This window comes from Pogoniulus pusillus, chromosome 7, assembly GCF_015220805.1.
Source record: "Pogoniulus pusillus isolate bPogPus1 chromosome 7, bPogPus1.pri, whole genome shotgun sequence".
Lineage (NCBI taxonomy): Eukaryota > Metazoa > Chordata > Aves > Piciformes > Lybiidae > Pogoniulus > Pogoniulus pusillus.
This window is the reverse complement of record NC_087270.1, coordinates 10867009-10891460: the sequence shown is the minus strand read 5'-3', so window position 1 is coordinate 10891460 and position 24452 is coordinate 10867009.

The window sequence follows — 24452 nt, the reverse complement described above, 5'->3', positions numbered from 1 at the left end:
ACATTCCTTTTCAATTTGAAGTGATTAGAGAGTCTCAGGAATTCCATTGCCATCATTTGTGTTCGACAGGTCTGTGTTGAGTTGAGCAGTACCTACCAATATTTATGTACTGTTCTGTATGTGTATAGCTGGAGACAGATATTACAGTCTTAGTGCCATGGTCTAGTTGACTGGCTAGGGCTGGGTGCTAGGTTGGACTGGATGAGCTTGAAGTCTCTTTCAGCCTGGTTGATTCTATGGTCCTATGATATTCACCTGTGAGTGATGCCAGGATGTGTTCTCATATTCCCATTTGCTGTTTTCACATATGGGGGGCAGTAGGCTCCAAAGGATGACAGCAAGCAAACAGTAATGTTAAATCCTTAGATCACCATATCTGCACAATGGCTGTGTTCAAGTCCAGTTGTTTTCACGACCAGTTGCAGTACTCTAAATTACTCAGTGACAACTTGAACAATTACTGACATGCAAATGTCTTTCAGCATACAGAATAATTGAGAACATTTTTCAATAACCATTTAGCACATTCTGCATTCCAAATTCGTTACTAATGCTGAGACACAAGACTGTTTTTATTCTATGCCTGGATGTTTTTCAAGCTTGTAGAACGCTTAAAATGGCAAAAAAAGAAAACTTCTCTTTTGAACATTTGCAGTAACACAAACTGCACTCCATGAATATTCATAAAAGCTTCTCTTTCTGTGCTATTTTTAGAACAAATATTGCTGATACCTTTTTTTTTTCGCTGTTTGGTATGGGCACAGAGAAAGAATAGAACTCTTATTAACTTAATCCTGGTTTGTGTCTGAGAATTCTTATGCTATGTCCCATCCTTCTAGAAATATAATGGCCAGCTACAAGAGAAAGTTGAGTGAAAAAGGGTGAAATAATCAACCCTATTTAAATCAGTCCAAGTTAATTTTGAAAAATATTAGACTTTTCTGCTAACCAGCAGACACATAAATATTTGTGTAGTAGTTCATCCTTGCATAATTGTAGTGTTCTTGATTGGTTCTCAATGAACAGCAAAATTAAGAAGCATATGGACATACTGACTAATGCTAGACTTAGGACAGAACTCTGGACAGCCCTACTTGATACAGCCTTCACTGAGACAGGGGAACATTAGTATGGTCTCTAATCCATATTATTTTCACCTACACTATGTCTCCCATGCTTGCTTATGAGAATGTCTGTCAAAGATTTACTCAGGTCAAGATATATTTAATCTACTTTTTCTTGTCTATTCATAGGGCTTGCTGCTCTCTGCTGGAGAGAAATTATGTCTTGCTTGACAAAATCAATTTATGACCAATCCATGCATCTTGTCACTCATCTCCTTTCCTTATGCCTGCCACTAGTGACTGTTACCGCTCCTAACTGGAGTAGAGCTATGTTTTGAAAATTGGTGCAGAAAAGCAGTAAAGATTTTAGCCTTCTTGCCATTAGCTGTGGAAAGCTGCACCACCCTGCTGAACAGCAGACTGGCCCTTTCCTTTGGTTTTCTCATGCTGTTAACATACTTGAAATTCTCTTTGTCCTTTGCTAATTGCAGCTCATCTATTTTTGCCTCTGTGGTTTTCATTTTGTCCCTGTATGCTCATGCTAGACTTTCATGTTCATCCTTATTAGCCTGTCCTAGTTTCCATTTGCTTTTTGCTCGTTTCATTTTTAAATCCACAAAGTGTTCCTCCTTTAGCTGAGTAGGTCCCTTACGCTATTTTCTGTTTCCTCTGCAGGGGGATAGTTTGTGCTTGGGCCTTTTAAGTCTTCCTTTAAAGAAGTGCCAGAATTTTGAAATATCTCTTCTCCTCAGATGAGCCTCTAAGGATAAGCAGCCTACCACTTCTTGGAGTTTATTCCAAGTTTATTCCTGAAATCCATTGTTTTCATTTCCAACTTCTCCCCTAAAAAATCTTGCTGCTTTATGATTCTTTCCATCTCTATATTCTTCTGATTGTAAGAGAAAGGAATCCCAGAAAATCTTCTCTGATGGTTATCTGCACCAACAGTGTCCACAAGTATGTTCCACAACTTTTTGGACACAGTTTTTCTTTCTCCTTCTGTGTGTCAGGTTAGCTGGGATACTAAGGACAGCTCTGCCAGTTCCTTGGAAAAAGCCTCACTTTTAAATTCTTTTCCCCCTGAGTGTAATGTAAACCTATGGCAGACTCCCTTGATAAATGGAAGAAGCTATACTGCTGTTTTCTTTAAGCAGCTCTGGAGAATGTTTCAAATCTCTGTGCTCCTTCTTGACCCTGAAGCTCTCTTGTGCATATTCATATTGCTTCTAGATTCAGGCTACCATTTTTGAGAGGTGGATATTTAGAACTTTTTATAGTTATGTATTTTATTGTCATGTTTGTTATGTTGTTAGTAGCAATAAACTTGAAGAAAAACTCAGGTTTATGATCTTTATTCTGTTAGCAGTAATAACAGCACAAGGAGTGATCCAAAGTGGATGGATGTGGCAGTAGTGGAAGAAAGTGATGATCTTTGAATCATAGAATTGTTTCAGTTGGAAAAGACCATTAAGATCATTGAGTGAAACCATTCTCTAACTCTACCAAGTTGCCTGACTCAGTGCCATGCAAGACAATGGAGCAGGTCACCTTGAGTACAATCACACAGCACCTACAGGATGCCCAAGGGATCAGACCCAGCCACTATGGGTTTATGAGGGGTGGCTCCTATTTGACCAACCTCATCTCTTTTTATGACCAGGTGACCCACTTGGTGAACATGGGGAAGGCTGTGGATGTAGTCTACCTGGACTTCAGCAAGGCCTTTGACACTGGCTGACATAGCAAACTCCTGGCCAAGCTGGCAGCTACCTTTCAGGTAGCTGTGGAGAAGGTCTCCCCTCAGCCTCCTTCTCCAGAACAAACATCCCCATTTCCCTCAGCTGCTTCTCAAAAGATCTGTTCTCATGACCAGCTTTGTTACTCTTCTCTGAAGGAGACAAAAACTATTCCTATGCTGCAGGAAGCAGTACAATGTCCAATCTGGCAAGAAACATCATATTTCCTTTGCACTCTGTATCCCCTATGGGATAATCCTGATGCCACTGAGCTCTTTTCCTGCTTAGAGTAAAACCAAAATAATGTTTCAAGCCAATAACTACATCACTGGAACGAAAGAAGCCTTATCCTCTACTTCAGTGGAATGCTTCTGTTTCTCTGGTGCTTCTTAGTAAACCTAAAAGGTACCCATATCTTTGTGACTTCTTAGTAAACCTAAAAGGTACCCATATCTTTGTGACTTCTTAGTAAACCTAAAAGGTACCCATATCTTTGTGACTTCTGAGTGACCAGTGAAGGAGGTTTGTAAACACAGGGATTTACCAGTAAGTACACTAAGAGATGCCACTGACTTTGGAAAATAAACACTTCACATGACATGTTGTCTAAATAAGCAAGATAACATAAACTATTGACAATTCAAACAATTTATCAAAATCAATGAGGTCAAGGCTGTCTCATGCCCAGTTTTGCTCTTTGCTTTGTTTGTAACAAGTGGCTCATTCACTGCATCGCATGACCTGCTTCATGAAAAACAAAAAATGAGCAAATTCTCTGAGCCATATTTCACCTCCAGACACTGTCTCAGTGGGAGGGTTATGGTCTTGGCCAGTGGCTAGCCCATTCCCAAGGAGAAGCATAGGAGAAAGGCATCTAGTGGTTAATTTACAACATCTCCAAAGTAGATGGTGAAATAAATGAGGCAAATTATCCTCCAGAGGTGCTTCTTTCTCTGCTAGCTCTAGACAGTGCCTAGATGACTACTTTCAATTCAACACACTATCAGATGACCTTTGGTGCACTCACAAACTTCTTATGTGCCCAGAAGATTTCCTTTCTGATCCATTTGGTTCTTGGCTAGTATATCTGGTGCCTGCTCTCTTGGCAGTTCCTTAGGCTGACCAGTTCTCTGCTGTAACTTTCTTTCTTGCTGTGCCTTAGTGTCTCTCAAAGTTTCTCACTCAGAGCAAGCTCTCCAAGGCAAGTATAACTGCCTCTTTTTTTCCAGAGGCAAACGTTTGGCCCACTTACTCTTCCAAAAAAGGGCAACATATAGCCAGAATAAGAAGACCAGACTGTCATGTACTGAGAGAAGAGAAAAATCCCTTCCACTGTATTTTCTAAAGGCAATAATGCAGCTGCAAGTATGTCTCACAAGTTGGATAGTGGATAGACATATTGAGCATCATTTATTCCAAACTGAATCAGATGGAAATCTTATAAAAGCAAGCATAGTTTTGCATGAAATTTCTGTTTAAGTACTCTCAGTTTTCCTAACTCCTTATAATCATTACCTCACTTCCTTTACATCAAGGAGATTAGGAAAGGCTCCCAACAACTTGGAAAATGCAACTGTTGCAAAAACCTTTGAGAAAGGGTATGGAAAAGATGTGAAAGTCTGTCTCTCTTCAGGCCCTGGTCAAACCATGATGCAAGCCCTCTTGGCACACAAATTAAGGAGAAGGTGGTGACTGGGAAAATGGATTTACTGAGGGGAAACTGTCTGGTGAAATAAATTGCCATCTATTATTTTCACTAGTTCTAATAGGCAGATCCATGCCAGGTGATATGTCACACAGATTTAGTTTGGTGGAAAGGTGTACTGAAGCTCTTGAGTCTTGTAAAATTAAGCACCCTGAGAAAGGGAACTATATATATATTTTTTAAATTATCTGGACAAGAAGAGAATAAAATTGAAAGAAATAGAGCATCAGCAGAAGAATAAAATAAACCAATCCATGTATCCGTTATCTTCAGATACAGCTTTGATTTCCCCACTACCTTCTTCCTCATACTATATTTCCAATAGTAACAGGCAAATATGGTGATTTTAAATTCTTCATGAGCAGCACTCTTCAGCACAGCATCTCATTGTCAGATACAGAACTGCCAGCCATGGAGGATTAATTATATTTCAGGACTCTCCAGTGCATATCTGTTTCCATCTCTTAAAGATTTTCTGGAGTTTTGGTGTTGCTTTTGTTTCCTTCCCCTAAGAGTACATTCAGCTTTACCTCTGCAGCTTTTCACATAAATACAAACACATTCTGATACCATTTCTGGAAGATTGCTATCAGAAGGGCAGTTCAGCAATCCCTCTTCTCAAAGCAAGGTTTCTGCACTGGCAAGTCTGGTGTTTTGAATTTTGTCAAGATCTGTCATAAGGATAGCAAGAATAATGCACATAAATCAAAGATCTCAGCATTCCAGTGAGAAGGACCAAAGCCTACAATGTTTTCTAAACCAGCAAACCTATTGAGTTATTTTCTAGGGACCTGAAATCGAATTCCTGCCACTTGCAAATCATCAGCTGAAGTAGACTCAAGAGTGTTCTTCAGGACAATGACCTAAAACTTGCATTCCTCTTCTTCACTTTTTTTCAAGTTAACACAAAGTAATTATTGAGCTCAGTGGGCTTGTTCCATACCAGAATTTTAAAACAAAGAAGCAAAACCTTGTAGCATCTTTCTTGGTAGAAAATGCTGCAGGGAGCATTTATGAGACTTTTGCAGTTTGCTCCTATCTATCCCGAGAGATTGCATGCAGTAGGTTTTGCTGATCAAGATGTATATTAATGCTGGAAACAAAAATGTACTACCTTTCTATTAATTGTAACCAAAATTTTGTCAAATAATATCATAACTGAAATAATAATTCTCACAATTTTACCAAGATACTGGACAGTGGCTTACAAACCGCATTGAGCTTCTAATACATGGGTTGTTAACGTCGGGCAGAGTAATTAGATACCAGACCCTGACACACTTCACTGAAACAAAGGCCTGAAATGGAATTTGGATGGAAGTTATACTTTGGTCTACTAAATAACAGAGACTTCCACAATCAATTTAAACACATAGACATGCCTTGCCTAACCTCTCTCCAGTCTGGATGACAGCTGGCAGATATGTGGAATTAAAACACCTGCAGCCTGGAAAAGAAATTAAACACAATCTAGACAAGAGAGGTCCAGATAGCAACATCTCTACCAGTTCTCAGTCTTCTATTTCTAAACACAACAATCTGAATTCATCATTCATAATAGCATAAAAAAATGTGAACATATGGAAAATAAATTTATCCTTCCAGAAGGGAAACAGTAATGATTGTTTCACCCTCCATTTTCAATATTAACCTCGCATTTGGGGCATTTGGCCAAGATGTGGATGATCCATGGTTGATTTTCTCTTGCAGTTGACAGGGTTTAAATCTTTTTTCTATTTCCTAGGTGTCAAAGTATAAAATGACAAAGTGAAGAAATGCACTGTGTAGACATGCCAGAGGGGAGGAGATCTTTTTGTGCTTCTGGGACTGTTCATGAGTTCTACAAGAGTCAAGTATAGTACAGAGTGAGTCTGGTAATTAGAAGGAAGACATAGTGTTTGTCAAAGACTTGAGGAACTGCTTGTGACAGTCATTTTCAGAGCTTCTTTAGTACACTGATGTCATTGCATCCTTCATGAAATGGACTATGGTTGCCCTTTAAAGAAAAGCAATCCCCATATGTGCTGTTTACCTTATACAGTAGCCTACTCATTATAGTATTCACAGCCAAAAAGTATTCCAATGAAAAAGTTTACAGTGAAGGATGTTTCAGCTTTTAGCTTCTTACATGGGCTTGAACCAGGAAAAAAAAAATGAAACTGAGCATGAGAATGAAATTGGCATCAAATTTCCAGCCTGCCATTTGAATGATACAGCTGCCAGGCATTTATAGAAGGAATGCTACAGCAGACGTTTTTTCCCTCTTAAGAGTCAGTTTTGCTTCATTTCTGAAAGGTTGATGTACTCAGCCTCTGAATCTCAAGAGATCAGAGTTAGGTGCCAAAACCCCAGAGATGGATGTCTCTGTGCTTAACATATCTTACAATAAAAGCAATTCTTAGTTTTTGTACTGAAGTTTTTGTAACTTCGGTGGAGACTACTCTCTGTCCCCAGACATGACAGGAGAACTTCTGGGGCCTGGATTGCCATTTGAGAGTGGCAGCAAAGACCAGAATCTGGAAGTACTTAAGGAAATGCATTCACTGATTTCATGAAGAAGCAGAGGCTGACAGAACATTCAAAATCCAGCACTGAACCCTAATGAGAATTCCTCTATATTCACAGTCTTATTACAGATTGTATTTTCCATCACCTATTTCTTCTTGTGAGGCAAAAAAAAAGCACCACTTTGAAGTCCCACTCAGTGCTTGTGCTTTTTATATATGTCCAGTGTCATGGTATGCATTTTTGTTGTCTGTGCAGTAACAGAAAACAAACAATAGCAGAATACACAATACAGAACCTTGGAGAAAATCTGTGTGAATAGCAGGCAGAAAGTAACAGGTGAAGTACATATTGATCTTTTTGTTATGACTGAAGAATGCAGAATGTACAAACCATGAAGCAGGGGTTTATGTGTGGGTATTTCTCTTCTGGTGGCACTGGATCTATGTAGCCAGGCCCCAAGAAGCAGACAGACCTAATACCTCATCATGATTATTGGCTGATATGTATTATGAAGGCTGTACCTCCACTGTAAGGATAAAGTTTATCTTCTCATTATGAGTTTGATTGTTGAGTCTTTCCCTAAAATCCTCTAGAACAGCCCAAAGTGGGGTTGGTTGGCTGAAATTAACTGAAGATGTAATTTGCAGAGTTTTGTTTGTAGCAGAAAAACCTTAAAGGGGGAGGTGGGGGGGAGGGGGGAGAGAGAAGTCATAACAAGCTATAAAATCAAATCCCATTGAATCCATTAGGGGCAGAACTTCACTAGCAACTTTTCAAAACTATCTCTTTAACTTATAATTTATGGATCATCACTTACCTTGCACTGCTCCCTGAAAAGTAGCAGCAGTTGCCTTGAGGCCTTTCAAACAAGCTGCTAGCCAGACTTTGCCTCCTGCCTTCAACAATTACATCCTCTCCTCACAGTTCTTCAGTGACACATAACGGTGATGGTTTGCTGTGACCTGAACCCTGAAGAAAAATATTTCTGATTAATTGTTTGGAAAATGTCAAAGCTTCCTGACTGCTTATATGCAGTTTGTAGTTTCTCTTCCTATAGCAAATACACTGGACAGGAACATTCTCCTCATGTAATTGTAACATGTGTTTGTGTGATGGGAGACACAGGAAAAGAATGAAAATTCACATACTTAGTCAGCCTCTTATGACCTGCAGAGAAACCATTTAAGGTACTCACACTTTTCCTGATATTATTGTAATACTGCAAAATCATAGTACACTTAGAGTCTGATGAATTTCTACAACAGTGTTCTCTTAGAGGCTGAGCACTCTCTAGAAATGAAAAGCTGATCCAGCCTGAAGGATTAAAATGATGTTTTAAACTCAGCAAAGTCCCTATTTGAAAGTGATGGCAGAGTTTTATATGATTACAAACTGTAGCATCTAAGAAAACAAAACAAAAAACCTGTTGCTTTATGAAATCACCAATCTTAGGCTTGTGTTTAATTTCTAAACCACAAAAGCTTTCTCAACCCTTTTCATCTATGTTTTTTTACAATATTAAGTCAATTGCACTGTCATTCTAACTGAAGATCCCCGACACCAATATAATGGCAATATTACAACACACTGTGAATATGATTATTCTGTACTTCAGTTGCAGCTTATTCCCCAGAATAGTACTCATCTGATGCAAGTTGAATGAACTGAAGGTAACCATGAGGGCATTTTTTTTGCCTTCACTTTAATAGCATAAATATATTCTAATACATAATTTAAATGGTTTGCTTTAAGTGAGGCTTTAGTGGCTCTCAAAAGAGAAGTTAATCAAGATAGCAGATTAATACAAACCACTAATTTCACAGCTGATGATTTAAAAAGTCAAATTAAGTTCTGTAATAAAAGAAAAATGTTTAGTTTCTGAAGAGTGCTTTACCCTCCCATTTCTATACAATCTAGCCAAAATATCAGATATGGTAAACTTAAGATAAAAAAAACTTAAAACTGTAAATTTATTACAGATATGGTATAGATATGGTACTTCTAATGCAGAAATTAATGAAGCAGCAAAAAGGATTAAGTTAAGCAATTAGTCATTATGGAGCCAGAAATAAAGCCCAGATTGTTCTATAAGTGGTAAATTGGTAGTTAACTACTTTTTGCAGCTCATGGAAAATAACCTCCATGCTCATTTCTTTATTAATCTGTTTATTCACGTATTTGTTTCAGCCTTACAAAGGAAAAAACATGCATCTAGCATTCTGGTTACAATCACATTAAAAGCAAACCAATCCATTTTGGCTTGCCTGTCACATCAAGAATGCTAGCAAAAAAAGAAATGTATTAATTATTCTTCACACAAAAGCCTTAACTAACTGCAATGGTTTTGTGAGCATATAAAAATAATATCGACATGGTATGCCCTGAAAAAAAACCCCACAAATTCCAGATGTTAGGAGCTGATGAAAAACAGCACAAGAAATAGTGTCATGGTAATAAAAAAATGCTAGTCTGCTTTTTCTGATACATACTGAAGGTTGGGTCAGCTTTTTCTCATCTCAGAATTATAGAGATGCAGCAGAAGGTGAAGCACAGTACAGTTTCTTATGTATGAGGCTCTCCAGTCACTACAGATCTAAATCCAAATCGCAACAGCAATCTGACAGTTCCAGCAATAGCTAATACAGACCATAATACGCTTTAATAAAGAAAAGGGTTAGCAAATGATGCACTACATCTAGTATCAAAAAGATGTAGCACTCTTTTATTGTACCAATATAACTTTAGTCTTGAACTGGCTAGGGCATGGATGAAATTGCAGAGCTGCCACCTAAAAGAAATGAGCCTAGACTTCAAGCAGTCTATAAATAACAACAGTCATTCTGTCTGCAGCCCTAACATGATCACCTAGAAACAGATGAAGCAATTTGGAAGATCTGTAGATTTCAGACTCCTGAAAATAAACTATGGACAAATGGAATTTCTTTTTTTTTTTTGTTACAGATATTACAGATATTACTTTGCTTTTTGAAGTGCTTTTTGCAGCTATCTCATAGTTACACGAGAACAGATAGGGTTTCAAGTTGCTAGTCTTCATACAAACCCTAAACTTTCCCAAGCAATGTCAACTGACATTGTATACGTTATATGTGAAAGCTGTACATGGTATGTATGAAAACAGAAAGGAAAAGAATTCTGAGAGCCCAGCTGGAGAACAAGACTCATAATCCATTGTTTTTAAATAACATTTCCATTTTGTGAAGTCAAACACATCACTTTTGAGTACTTATGTTTAGGAGGAACAGATAGGTGCTTTCAGCATCCTGAGTTGTACTGTATTCATGTGACTCTTGCGAGAGGAAAAAGTGAACTCATCACGAGTCGTGACATTAGCCACACATCTAGCAAATGCAAAATGAACTAATTGTATTTGGAATCTCAGTTTAGAAGAAGAGGGAAGGTTGCACTTTGTAAATTAAATTTGTTGTACATCAGGGTTCCAAGCTGCAATAGATAATTTTTACATGTAGGATTAGGTAATTGACTAAATATAATCTTCAGGGGAGTGTGGTGGAAGGTCCAAATTATACCTAGAATACATATCCGAGACATATCCTAAACACCTACCTGAACACCCACCTTGCACTCCCACCCCCCCACTGCTTCTTCCCGTGTGGAAAAAGTATGGGAAAGCAGCCAAAAGCCTTGGCGCCTCTCGGTCTGCCACAAAGACACCATATTTGGCCTTCTTCTGCAGCCTGCTTTGTCTTTGGTAAACACAAGTCATGGATCCTAGGCATGGGCACCTCCCCTTTTTGGTGAAGTAACTTAGCATTGGTTCTGGGGGTGTTTTTCTCTGTTGCTATTGGTCAAATACACTTGCCAAAATGCTTAAGGCCCTCGCAAACTTATCTGCTTGCTGCTGCTGCCTTTGTTTTGTCAGCTGTTTGCTTGCATGCCTTTGCACCGTGTAGCTGGGGACTGGCCTCCCCCACGAAGGGCAGCCCTGACCCCACCTGTCTTCCACACTGAGCCGAGTGACTGAAAGAGCTTGTCCCACACTAGTATACAACTGCCCACTTGAGCTCAGCCAAGCCTGAGTTCGTTTGACTCTCGCCGAGTCTAGGCAACCACCTAGGCAATGCCGTGCCAACGAGTTGCAGTATCAGGACCTGCCAGGCTGCCACTTCAGCGCAGGGCCAGCTCCTTTGCTAACCACAGCATGCAATCGGACTGCTCCAGCCCGCACACCTGGCTCCTGCTTCGCCCAGGTGGCTGACCACTCCGATGACCTCCTGAGAGCCACAGAGGATTTGCCTCGTGTCCACAGATCTTCTCAGACGACCTGCTCAATCTGAGCTACACAAGCAGCAAAGCCCCACCACACCATCCCCACGTGGAAGGCCACCATGTGGCTGGGACTGTTTTTCCTCATTTGTGCTTCTACACAGACTTTTGAATTGCAAGTACTGAGACTCTAACTAGCGAGTAAACTACCTCTCTTTTCTGAAGTTTGCAAAAGTTTATGCTCTAACATTTAAGTGGCAGCTGTTGAAGTTTTCTAAACCCTTTCCTAAATAATTGAAATTTAATCTGACTGTATATATTCATTCTGCAAGATTAGTTTTACCAACCACATAATAGAATCTCTCTGCGTTAATTGTAAATAAGTTTGGGGAAATCTTCTTTATATATATTTAATTAAATATTTAAGACTTTTATATTGGCCTCATTGCAATTCATTTCTAACCCAGATTCAAACCCCTCCTTAACAGGGAGGTCCTATAATTATTTTTTTAAATTGAGGCTGTCTCCCATGTGATTCTCCTAGAGATGCTGTGATATGCAGACTTGACAAGTATACAGTGATTGGAAACTGTGGCTGAGTGAAAGTGGATTGAAAACTGGCTATTTGTGCCCAGGGGACAGCGTTCAGTGAAATGAAGTTTAGTTGGAGGCCAGTAGTGTATCCCAAAAGGCAATGCTGAGTCCTATCATATTGAACATTAATGACCTGAATAATGGGTGTACATGCAGTAAGTTTCCCCATGATGTGGCTGAAATGACAAGAGTGTTGCACTGCTATCCAGAGGGATCTTGAGAGGCAGGAGAAATGGGTCAAGAGGAACATCAAGTTGCTCAACAAAAGGAAATGTGGAACCTCATGAACCAGCATATCCTGAGAGCCAACTAGTTGGAAAACAGGATCTGGAGATCCTGCTGGATAGCATGCTAAAGTGTGATCTTGTGGCAAAGGAGGCAAATAGTATCCTGAGTTAGGCAAAACATCGCCTGCAGGTTGAGGAAGGTGCTGCTTTCTCTCTGTGGAGTACTGGGGAGGTCACATTCTGTACTGTGTCAGTTCTGGGCCCCCAGCACAACAAAGACAGATATAACAGAGACAGTCCAGTGAAGGGCCATAAAGACAATACAAAGCCTGGACAGAAGCATCGTGACTATGAGGAGAGCTTGAAAGAGCTGTGACTGTACACATAAGGGAAGAGAAGGCTCAGAGGGCATGTTGTCAGTTGGTGTCCAGAGAAGGGTCCAGAGGCAACGAGCACAAACACAGCAGGTGCCAACTGACTGTCAGGAAACAGTTTTACTATGACCAAGCACCACCACAGATTGTCCAGGGAAGTTGTGGAGTGTCTATCCTTCAAGACACTGAAAAGCTGAGGGCAGTAGAAGATGACCTGCAGAGGTCCCTTTGGAACACAAGCGTGCTGTGATTCTGCATTTTCTATCGTCACTGTCCCTAAATTACATATTCGTGTGTCTTCCTTATGTTTAGTAGATAATATCCTTAGGTGTCACACAAATTTTGAAGGTTTAGTCCCTAGCAAACTATGAACCTGGTGCAAAAGCCATTGAAGACAGCAGGGTCCCAGAAGACTGCTTAATCTCATTTCCACACTTTACTTCTACTCACTGAATATAATAACTTAAGAATGGTAAAACCAGAATGAAGACAAGGACAAAAAGATTATGTGGGCACTTGGGAGGTTAGTGCATGTGGTTCTGCTTTTATTCATGAGCTAATACATAATTATTTTTTTCAATTAGATGAAATCAGTTAAAAAGCTTAACTAATCAATTACTGAATGAAACTTAAACAGAAAAAAAAGAGAAAAGGCAGCAAAGACCTTAATTTCACATTGCCTAACAAGTCCAACAAAGACAAATGAATGCTAATCACGCTCTGAGAGAAAAACTTCCTTCTTTCAAATCTGTCTTGGGAAGCTAGGCTTTTCTAGCATCACCACTCAATTCCTCAAGCAACCTTCAGGAGGTTGTTTCTAGCACTCAAGCACCAAGAAGCCACTTCCCATGTTTTCCCAACTTCCATTAAGTGTATAATCCTGCAAATAAAAACTCCTCCTGAGTAATCTCACAGGATCTGGAATTAGAACTTTTCAGTGTGCTTATCATTGGCAAGGGGCTCTGAAGAACATCTGCTTTTTCTGTGCAGACAACTGAAGGTGGCTTTTCCAAACTGGCTGCAAGAAGATTTTCCAAAATGCATCAGAAATCCTTACATCTGACTCCTCTCAGCTTCTGCTTTCACTTGTTCTGCAGTAAGTAGAACACAGCGAGGTCAGGAAGAGTTATTAGACAGAAAAATCCCAACAAATCAGATTTTTGGAGGTTTTTTTGTTGATTGTTTTTGTTTGTTTGTTTGTTGGTTGGTTGGTTGGGTTTTTTTTGGTATGTCAATGAAGTCCAGAAGAAATTAGCAGATCATCTTATCTTCTACATAAAAGTCTACCAGATTGGATCCAAATACTTCCATGTGGCAGCCAGTAACATTATCTGATTTTGTTGAAGTATATTTTATTGAGAAATATGTGCTTTAAAATGGAAAACAGCTGATTTAAAAATAAGAGTCTTTATTAATAGAATCTCTGGTTTTGTTAGTATTCCATGTTTTCATAAAAAACAATGTCCTATTTATTTCTATTTGTGCACCTTTCCATTGAAGTCATTGTATCCTGCTATAACTTTCTCCAGTAGATCTGAGAGTAGCAGGAACTCATTTGGTTTTCCCCAAGAAGATGCTATGCATTGAGAAAATTCTCAGGCTTTTTTACATGAAGCACAGAGGAGTCTTTAAGACTTACATGACAGGTTATAGCTACAAACATTGCACAAAATACAGAGTCTCTCCAGAGCTACTTCCCAAAAAAAATCAGTGATCCTTTCTGACTTTATTCCTTTCCAAATATCTATGCACAGTCTTCTAAAGATGTGCCTCTAATTTATCCTCACAGGCATTCCACTCTGGAGAAATTCTCTATGTGGTATCTAGAGAGAATGCTGCCCACAGTAATTTCATATTTGCTCCGAGACAGTTGATTAAACTACCTGAATTAATTATTATTGATTTATTTTCTGGATTAATTAATTATTGAATCAAGATTTAGGCTTAAATCCAGTCCCTAGATGTTCACAGAAATAGTTTCATTCACGGTATTTGCCAGACAGTTGGGTCCATTTAAAAATGCTTCTTACTGTAATGTTGAGCACCAATGAATCTTCATGAAAATGTACTGAGATTCTAAGTAGTATGATATGTAGTAATTTTATCAAACTTATCTTGAGGGGATGAACTCATCCTGTAAATATGTTCTTTCCTCCTATATGTTTAGCCTGTGTTTTGACTTAAACTCTCTATCATTAACATCTAAGTTAAAATCTAAGCTAGAATGTTTGTCCACAGTTATAAGTATCTTGCCATGAGGTTTTAACCTATCATGGTGGACAGCAGAACTGATTTGCTTGCAATGTCATTTTAACATTACAATCTCATTTTAATCCACTTAATACAAACCACAGTGATTCAATACACATAGTTCTTTTGCCTCAGAATGTTGTACAAAGCCACATAAAATGCTGTATACACTATATAGCAATATAATAGTTTGTACTGGCCAAATCCATGACTGAATAAAATAATAGCAATGGATCCACTTCACAAAAAAATCTTGTTTCTATAAAGCTGCACTGATCTGTCATTAATTATGTGGCGGGGGAAGTCTAGGATGGATGTTAGGAGGAAGTTCTTCCCAGAGAGAGTGATTTCCCATTGGAATGGGCTGCCCAGGGAGGTGGTGGAGTCACCATCCCTGGAGGTGTTCAAGAAAAGCCTGGATGAGGCACTTAGTGCCATGGTCTAGTTGACTGGCTAGGGCTGGGTGCTAGGTTGGACTGGATGATCTTGGAGGTCTCTTCCAACCTGGTTGATTCTATGATTCTATGTTCTTGATTCTTTTTATCACTTGAATTCTATGTCTGATTTTGGTAGAGATTCATGCTAGACTAAGTTATCTGTAATTACTTTTCATTCCCCTTTTCTTACTAGCATTAGCACTTACACAGTATTTGCCTATACATCCTTTCCTGTATCAACAAGCACAGAATAACAGACAAGTTTTGGTTGGAAGTGACCTCTAGAAGTCACCTGGTCCAACATCCTTGCTTAAGGAGGTCCACTCGCCTAGGACCTTGCCCAGACAGCATTTCAATATCTCAAACATTGATAGAGATTCCTGAACCTCTCCAGACAAACTGTGCCAGTTACTCTTACAGTGCGCAAGGTATTTCTGACATTCCGATGGTACTGGCTGTGCTTCAGCTTGTGCCCATTGCCGCTGGACTTTTCACTGTGCACCACTTAAAAAGAGACTGGCTTCACCCTCTTTATGCTCTCCCTTCAGATATTTATAGAAATTCATGAGAACCCTCCTGAGCTTTCTCTTTCCTTGACAGAACAGCCCCAGCTCTCTCAGGCTTGCTTCATAGGAGAGATGTTCCTGTCCAGTTCCTTCTTAGTGGTCCTTTGTTGAACTCTTTCCAGCATGTCTATCTTTGATGTATGGAGAGGCTCAGAACTGGACAGAGTACTCCAGGTGTGGCCTCACCAGTACTGAACAGAGAGGAAAGACCACCTCTTTTGACCTGCTGCCAATAATTTGCCAAATGCACTACAGGATATAATCTGCATTCTTTGATGCAAGAGCACATCGCACAGTCGAGACAGAGATCTCCATGAACACTTTGGAATACAGACTATTGAACACAAATTCAGGGCAAGGTTGCTGGGTGTTAAATATTTATCTGTAGGAGACAATTTTTCAATCCAGTTTTCTTTTACATTGCCCTTTACCTGCCACTTGGAGATTTTCCCCTTCATGCCCTTATAGTTCTTACTATTTTTTCTGCACTTAGTAGAAAATGTCTTCCCACATATTTTTTTTTTCACATTCAATATAGATTGTTTTTATACCTAACTGTTTCCTTCTCTTTAAACATGGCCTAAAATAAGGACTAAAGTAGCATTGTCTTCTTTTTTTGTTGTGTTCTTGAGAAGAATGTATTATTTCCTGAGTTGCTGCTTGGATTTCTCCTAATAAACTCAGTGACAACATCTTTGCTAGGTCAAGATCTCTCTACACAATTGCAAAGAAGAAACTGTTCACCTATGGCTCATTGATTTCCACATCTATTTCATACTATTTATTGATCAGGATTTATAGTCTTATAAAATGTAGCCTAAATACTAGATTACAAACTTCCTTTCCTGACTGAAGAGTGTCAAACCTTTAAGATTAATCATACAAACACTTTTGTTTCTGGATGCTTTTTTTTACTTTAAGAGTTACCTTTGAAGATAATAATAAAATTAATAAAAGGCACACAGCATTTGAACTTTTTTCCCCAAGATTTTCAGCAACAATAAGCAAATGATTAGAGCTATTGTGTGAACTGAATAATAAAATCAAGCTATTGCAAGCACTGTTTAAATAAAAAAGTCTGACAAGATGTTCAGCTCAAACCCCTAAGTGTATGGAGAGAAATTAATTTGTATTCCTGACCAGTTATAGAAGAGGTTAAGCAAAGTATTAATTTGGGCTGGAAGGAATCCATGAAAAAAAGAATTTTACAGTATGATACATACCATAAATACATCTTTTACTGCAAATTCTATTATGATTATTACCACTGTTACTGTTATTATTATGACAGTAAATTCCTGTCCCGAGATGTGACTTTCAATCCTTGCACTGCTTTTGTCTGTGACAGCCTTGCGTGCCTATGTGGTTCTGTAGTTTGCAGTGCTGTACTTTCTGTATACCTGCCCTCATATCTCTGCTGCACATTCTTCCAAGAAGGAACAAATAGAGATATGATTAGAAATTAACATATTGCTGCTTTTGGAAACAGTAGGTTACTTTCTGACAAGATTAAATTGACACTAATAAAAACCATCAGGAAAACATCAGGGTGCCTAGTAAATCTACTTGAAGGGATTTCAGTGATGTGAGACACTATATTCTCCACCTCAGAATTTCATCTAAGCTAGCTGAGATCAAGTGATTCATTGTATTCTCCTACGGGAAATTATCTATGAGTCCTAGAAAGGCAGAGATTAAAGCTTCCCACTTCTGTCAAAGTGGTTGACATGCCTGGTAGTGTGACTTTAAATATCTTTAAATCAAAAATTTCCAAACCAATTTAGATGAAAGAAAATTAAATAAAAGCACTCCTCTTCAAGTTTAGATGTAAATTGGCGTGTATGAATTCATAGAGATATTTTAGCTCTGAACTGAAAGAGTTACCACCAATTTTTAACAGCAGTATAAATCCCTGTGGATGAAAAGCTCTGACAGAACTTTAGCTACTAGAGATTTCTGCCACTAATCACTCCTGATGTATTAAGGGGGATGAGAAGAAGAAATTTTGTATTAATCTGGTCATTTTTTAAAGAGTTGGTTCTGCTTAAGAGCAGCGTGGAAGTGAGCAAGCTAGAGCATTTCCTCCAGAGCAAATGCTGAAGATAAAGAAGCAACTGCAAGCTTTAAATCTGCTTATTTACCAGTAGCAGATCTGACTTAATTTTGAATCTAACATTATTCCATCGTTTTTAAGAGTGTGTCCATATTAAAAATAGTGGGAAGAAGAAGATAAGTTGCCTGTGTTTAGATCTTTTCAGTTTCTAGTGGCTTCTTGAAATAAAACAACAGTAGATATAGAAAAGATTATGTGGAGAAAGAAAAGGCATAAACCAAACAAAAATCCTGTAAATCCAAGGAGTGAATATTTTGGAGAAACAAGAACAACAGGGAGTTGACATCTCTCTAAACTAGGGGAAGGAAGCATAATAATGACTTGAAGTTGATGCTAAACAATTCAAGGATCCAACTCTTAATACAGACAATTACTGCTATTTCACAATGTTATTCTGAGGAAATGTATTGCTTAGGTGACATGTGGCATTTTAAAGATGCACTTTATTCCATTATAATGGTGGCACTTAAAAGAGGTCAGATCTTCCACACCCTAAACATCCCTGTTTCTCTCCACTGACATTAAAGGTAGGCTGATTATCTCCGATATATGTGTTTATAAGGCACACAGTTGTTGGTATATGAGGACAATCTAGTTAAATGAAGAAGTTCAAGCAAAATTGTGGTGCAAGCATTTCTGACAGAAGCTGAATGGTTTATAATTTATAAGAAGGTCAGGATAGATGATTATAATTCACTTTTTGGATTTAAAAACTCAATAATCTCTGATGAATTTTACTTCAAGAAGAAGAAAGACTTTGTCCTCATTTATCCATTAAGTCCTGAGAATTATGAACCACACATAAAAGAAGTTATAAATAGCTGAATATAATTTGTCTGTCTTCCTACCCTAAAAATACTTTGCATTTTTAAATACCATATGGTGTTAATCCATTGGGCCCAGGCTGGTAGAAGTTCATAAAGGAATGCCACCTGTAAGAGGGACACCATGTTGCAGCAAGGGAGGACTGTAGTGCTGCTTGGGGTTGTTGTGGCCAAAGTGTAGAAGCCTACACTTAGCCTTGTTAAATCTCATCCCATTATGACTGAACAAAATATAAGTACAAATGGACAATCGTGTATTGGAGTTTATATAAATCCTAAGTAAATCAGAAAGAAGTAGGATATGTGAGAAAGGCAAATGAATTTTTTAAGACAGACATATAATACCAAAAAAGTAGAGATTGATGAAAGGAATTGTATGGCTTATGCATCATCATCAGAAATTGACTGGAGATTAGGTTTTTTTTTTTTTTTGCTGGAAGATGGTATTTCACTCAGAAAAAATAACTTCTTTATTGAAAAATATCTGACTAACAACACACCAGAAGCTCAGAAACTTCATGACCTGATTTAGATGCATGTGTGAAACGAGACCTTTACTTAAAGTCCTGAGGTCAGTTCTGTCGTTCCTTACATCTCTGATGCTCCCTTTGAAGTCACTGGGGCACGCATCAGTTAACAGACAGAGGAATTTCCCCGTGGTCCTTATAGTAGTGATTTCACTTCTTTACAGATCAGCTCACTGCTACAGTAATAAAAAAAGAATCACAACAACAACAGGAGACTGTAGTATTTTTCCCTTTTAAACTTTTTGTTTTCCTTTTCCTCTTCCCTTTCCTCTTCCTTTTCCTCTCACTTTTCCTTTCCCTTCCCAAAGTATCAGACCCTGCTCTCAGAATGACTGCATGCAAAATGACCACAAGCCCCATTATAAGGTTATTACATTCCTGTTTTCTAGCAATCTCTGATTTAATGGTAGCTCACCAGAATTCCAAACACAGTTTTTTTTTTAAAGCAAGGATAGTAGCCCTCTTTGGGTGTTAATACCTCATGGTGTGATATGAAAAAGAGAAATGAAGCATAATTTCATAATGGAAACTAATTCTCTACTGAATGCTGAATAGAAAGTTTGTTGGTACCTAGTTTTCCAACCAGAACCTCCACAGTAATTTTCAGGAAAAAACCCAAGCAAGCAAACAAACAAAAAACAGATAAAAGTGCTTATTAAGTGCACAAGAAAAAACACTTGGCAGACCCCAAAGGATGCTATGCCAGAAGGATGCTATGCTGGCTGATGAGATGGCAGTGCTGTTTGGGGTTCTCTTCACATGCCAGCACTGCTTTTTCAGGTCCAAGGTGAGACAGGCAGCTGGCTTAAGGAGCACATTGTAAATATGCCTTCAAACAAGAGAGCACTTCCTAATGGATTTTGAATCCCCTAGGAAGATTCTTATTACTCTAAGGGTGATCTTTTTTCAGAAGTTTTGGAAATGATTTTGAAAGGAACCAAGAAGATTCAATGGGTGTCTGAAACAACTGTGAAATGCAGCAGTGAGGCTTTCATATTTCTCCTTTCCAAGGGAGTCATTGTAAGCAGACAAAAGTGTTGTCTAAGTACTGAGGGCACACAACTGTTCTTCCAGACTGCAAACCAAAGAAATAGAAACCACTCTGCAGCCTCTGATTTGTGAAAACAAAACAAAACAACCTGCATTCCTTCAGCTGGATGTGAAGTGATTTTTTTTTCTTAGGCTTGATCATAGAATCATAAAATCAACCAGGTTGGAAGAGACCTCCAAGATTATCCAGGCCAACCTAGCACCCAGCCCTATCCAGTCAACTAGACCATGGCACTAAGTGCCTCAGCCAGGCTTTTCTTGAACACCTCCAGGGACGGTGACTCCACCACCTCCCTGGGAAGCCCATTCCAATGACCACGGTGTGGGGCTGGAGGGAAAGTTGCATGAGGAGAGGCTGTAATGCTATTCATCACCGTTTTCTTCTGTGACTCAGCCAACACACACAAAATTTTGCCCTATATTACATGTGATAAGTAGGTTAAGAGTTTAAAAGGTAATGTGAAAGTTTCTGCTCAAATTTCCCAAACAGCAGAAGTGACTGATTCTGTAGCACTGGTGCACGTAAACTTGGATGCAGTAAGTCTGTTTGGGTTTCCAAAAGACTGTTAGCAAACACTCTCAGCAAAAGAATGTAAGCTGGCAGTGCACAAGAGGAAGATCCTCATATGGGTAACAGGTTAAAATAAGAAACAGAACAGGAGCAGATTATTTCAGGAGAATAGTTATGTCAGCAGTGGAACTCCTTGGAGATATCTGCTGCAATCTGTGTTGCTCAAAATATTCATAAATGATGTAAAGCAGAGAGAATAGAGAGGTACAGAAGTTATTTAGAATAATAAGGATGAGGCTAAGTTAAAGATGTGAAGAATTATGAAACCAAGTAACTGAGAATTTAAATGAAAAGTAAGGTTCTGTGTAGTTAAATATGAAAAAATGCAGCTGGGGAAGTTATGCACAAAACGACAGATTCCAAAGCACCAGTACCATTTAGGGGCAGATACTGTTTTACTGCAGATTGTCCCATAAAATATCACGTTGGGGATCAGTAGCAGTGAGAAATAAATGTTCAAAATTATTAGGAAAGAAGAAAGAATGAAAAAAGTTTCTTATATGACTTCATCTGCACTTGGAATACTGCCCACGGTTCTGGTCTCCTCAATCTCTTAAAGGATAACGTAGAAAACTGAAGGAAGACAAAGATGATCGAAACTACAGACCGGTTCCAATGCAAAGAACTAAATGTGTAACTCTGGAATAGAAAGGAAGGTATGACAGAGTGGTATGAACGTTACAGATGTGCGTTTGAGGCTTGAGGATTTAGCATTTCTGCAGTTAGGAGACTAGAGACTAATAAAACAGAGGAAATAATATTTCTTTGGGGGAGGATGGAACTCTTCATTAAAAGAGGAAATAAAAAGTTGCATATCTACAGAAGGAAGTGGAAATGGATTTAGGTTCCTAAGTACACAGAAACCTTGCCCAGATCAGCAGGTCACTATGATGAAAGCAGGACATTAAGCTGAATTATGTTTGCACTTCTATTACTGGGAGCAGGACATGGAAGAGGCACAAAGCCTTTCTCCTGTCCTTATTTATCTGCAGAAAGTCTATTAAAGCCTTTTTATGGAATGCTTATGCTATGTAGTGATATAATCCTGAGCATGTCGTTCTCATTTCCTTCACTTAATCGCTCGTTTATTATTCATGTCCTCTCAAACATTTTTACAAGTCTCCAGCCACTTTTACCTAAGTCCTTCATATTTATTCAGGAATCATATTCTTTAATTGAGGTTGAGCTTAAAGATCTGTTGCTTTTTATTTTGCTCTGGATATTTTCCAGTAGAATGTTCCTATGAGATTTTTCCAAGTACTGTTAAGACTAGTGAAGAGTTAAGAGAAAAGTAAGCAAACAGTCTAAATCTTATTATTTCCTTTCCATCTGTTCCATATTTTTGGGGGCTGTTAAAATCTTCTTTTCTTTCATTTGCCTCACTTTAGCCAATTCTGCTATCACCTTTCATTTTATGGCTGAAATTCCCAAATAAATTCCCTTAGAAAAATAGGTTCTTTATATTATACTTTGCCTCATAACTAATGAAACACAAATCCTATAATATCAAACCATTTGTTACATTCTGGCCCCTCAAAGACTATTGTTGGAACTGACTTCTGCTTCCTTGCAGTTTCACTGCTTCATCTTTTGCCAATGCCATTTACTTTCCTGATTTCCCTATCTAACACCTTAACAGACCAATATGTCATTGTGCATGCCTCTGAATTTAATAAAAGAAGAAAAAGAAAGCTATATCTTAATTCTAACCATACATTACGAAGATATACTGACTACCCATATTATTATTGGCAAAACATAGCATGATGGAGACAGAATTTGTGTGACTGTTTATAGAGATGCAAAATGCAATAAGGCTACATTTTGTTTTAAATGTTGTGATCTATTTAAGGTAATTAAAGTTGCTTTAAGTTTATGCCATCTAAGCTGTCTTTTTAAAATGTGTAAATGAAGAACATTATTAACTTTAATTTTAATGTCTTCAGTGACCTTTTTCCGTTTTCCAAGCTGTCATTTTATTTTTACTGTTTTCCAATTATTATCTATGTGAAAACACCCAAACCCTTTGTTAGATAATCCACCTCTCCTGGGGAGCACTCTGAAGGCACAATTCTAACAAAACAAAACAAAAAAACCCAACCATATAATTTCATTGACTAAAGCTATTAAATGTTGTCATATATTTTTAAATGAGTAATCTGTGTTAGCTATAAACTTGTATGTAGTATAATTTAAATTGAACAAGCTTATTATCAATTGATTCAGTGTAAATTTCATGGAATCATAGAATGTTAGGGGCTGGAAGGGACTTCAAAAGATCATCTGGTCCAGTCCCCCTGCCAGAGCAGGATCACCTAGAGCAGATCACACTGGAACACATCCAGACAGTTCTTGGGGCAGCCAGTTTTATCACCTTACCACCAAAACCATCATAAAAAAGTAATACCTGGTATGCCAGCAAATTCTTTGACACAACATCTGACAGATGTGACAATGGATACATCTGCCACTGTATGCTGTGTTGTCAGTACAATAGTACAGTTTATTAGTTTTTGGCATGAAGAGGTATTTTTATGTAAGTCCAGTAAACGTATCTGTGACTGTTTAAATACAGTCCTGTGTCTCCAGCATAATCTTATCATAAAAGACAACAACAGCTTTGCTGATGTTCCACATCCCTATGTAATGCAAACCTGTTATTATTCTGCAATACTTCATGACACTTTCCTCCATTATTAAATTTACTTTGTTAACAAGCCTCTTTTTCTTTGTGTGGAGTTCTGAGACTCTTTTGTGAACAAAGTTCTTCACTGAGAGAGTCATTGGACACTGGAATGGGCTGCCTGGGGAGGTGGTGGAGTCGCCGTCCCTGGAGCTGTTCAAGGCAAGATTGGACATGGCACTTGGTGCCATGGTCTAGCCTTGAGCTCTGTGGTAAAGGATTGGACTTGATGATCTATGAGGTCTCTTCCAATCTTGTTGATATTTTGTGATACTGTGAATACCTGAACACTGCTGTCTCATTCGTGGTACCCACTTTGTTAAATAGTAATTCTAGGGTTAACAGTAATTTATTTTGTCTGTAGACAATAGTTTGGTTTTTCAGTTGAGCTACACTCATTTGCCTATATAGCTGTTACAAACTATGAAAAATTAATAATCTATATCAGTTTTGATGTCCAGGTGAAGATTGTTAGCAACTATGAAAATTGTTTATTAACATTAAATCTTGCCAGAAAACTTATTTACAATGTTTGAAACACACAGTTTGGATACTTACACACACAGAGAAGAGGCAAACTAGAAGACTTAAAGAAAACAACTAGCAAATAGAAGCATTAAACTTAAAATTGGAGAGGTTCTTAGTTTCAATTATACCACTTGCCCACCAGGGGGCTTGAGAGGCTTCTTTCTGCTACTACAGCAGAAGACTCTAGTTACAGGCTTTCTTACAAAGAGGCTTTGAATATATGCACACAAAACATCAACACACAGTACTCCAAAACAGAACCCCCCAAAAAAGAAGGGAGTTCTGCCGGTGTCTTGAGAGTTGTTGCAGGCAAGGTGGAGCATAACATGGCAGGGCTGAGCAGGCAAAACCAAACGAAAGCAGAAGCAAAAAGCCATGTGGCAAAAGCCTATTTACTGATTGCCTGAAATGTGATGGCCCCTTGGACCACAGACATTTGCCAATCAGAAT